The 916-nt window shown below is 36.1% G+C and overlaps 1 protein-coding gene across 1 annotated transcript in view; it reads right to left on the bottom strand.

Annotated features, from left to right (window-relative positions):
- Positions 1 to 566, bottom strand: part of LOC109205148 (pentatricopeptide repeat-containing protein At2g15630, mitochondrial-like) — a 2,071-nt gene extending 1,505 nt beyond the window's left edge. Inside the window, exon 1 of the mRNA XM_019367825.1 lies at positions 393 to 566. The gene's annotated coding sequence lies outside the window, so the exon portion shown is untranslated. The remainder of the gene's footprint in view (positions 1 to 392) is intronic.
- Positions 567 to 916: the final 350 nt, after the last annotated feature.

The following is a 916-nucleotide window of genomic DNA, read 5'->3' as shown; positions in this document are numbered from 1 at the left end:
CCCCCCCCTCCCAATTCACACACTTTATCAAACAGAGCAAAGGCAAGGCCAAAATGCTGCTGACATTTTTGGAATAGGCTGAGCTTTGGGAGTAATTAGCAAATGTCCAACTTAAATCCCTTTTATAGATAATTTACAGAAAACTGAGGGTTCCGTTAGTAGCGGAACCAACCATGAGTCCAACGCATAAGGTCAAACTCTATATATGTGTGTGTGAAAAATAGATTCATATTAGAATTAGATATGCTTTTCAGAAACCATACCCAGCTCAGAATCACAATTCTGAATTCGCCACTGGCCACTGGTTCCGTAATGAATAACAGGAGACATAATCATTTGGGTAAAGACATTAGTGATTTTTGTGTCCAGAAAGAGACGAAGGGAGAACTTACAGTTCGATTTATGACTGTCGAAATTGATAAAATGGAGCAGCTTTCCAGCCGAGGGAGGGTCCTTACTTGAAACTTCTTTATTCTCCACTCAGCATAACTTTTATATTGGCAAAAAGAAATTGTTTTCTCAAAAATGTTTGTCAAATTCTTGTTCCTTAATGGTAAATGCTGACCAATTTAATGTGGAAAAAGTTATTTATAAATGTGGAACAAAAAAATCTTATGTAAAAAACGTATACATAAACTCTAGCTTTTTCAACCTAAGGAAGTGATGATAGGCTATAATTGCATATTTTAGTCGCTTATTACACTCGAATTTACTGCACTTTAATTGAGTTTGCACTTTATCGCTAGTGTTTTGCACTAATTGTATGTTTTATGCCTTGTAGGTGTGATTCCGAGCTATATAGATGTTATGGAATGAATTTAAGTGATTTGAAGCTTTGAAGTCTGAGTAAAAGCTCAAGGAATTAAGCCGGGATCGTGTTCGGGGGTCAAATTTGATAATTAAGTACGAACGAAGA

This window comes from Nicotiana attenuata, unplaced genomic scaffold (genome assembly GCF_001879085.1).
Source record: "Nicotiana attenuata strain UT unplaced genomic scaffold, NIATTr2, whole genome shotgun sequence".
In the NCBI taxonomy this organism is placed as follows: domain Eukaryota; kingdom Viridiplantae; phylum Streptophyta; class Magnoliopsida; order Solanales; family Solanaceae; genus Nicotiana; species Nicotiana attenuata.
Note: the sequence above shows the minus strand (reverse complement) of the source record. Positions and strands in the feature narration are given on the sequence as shown.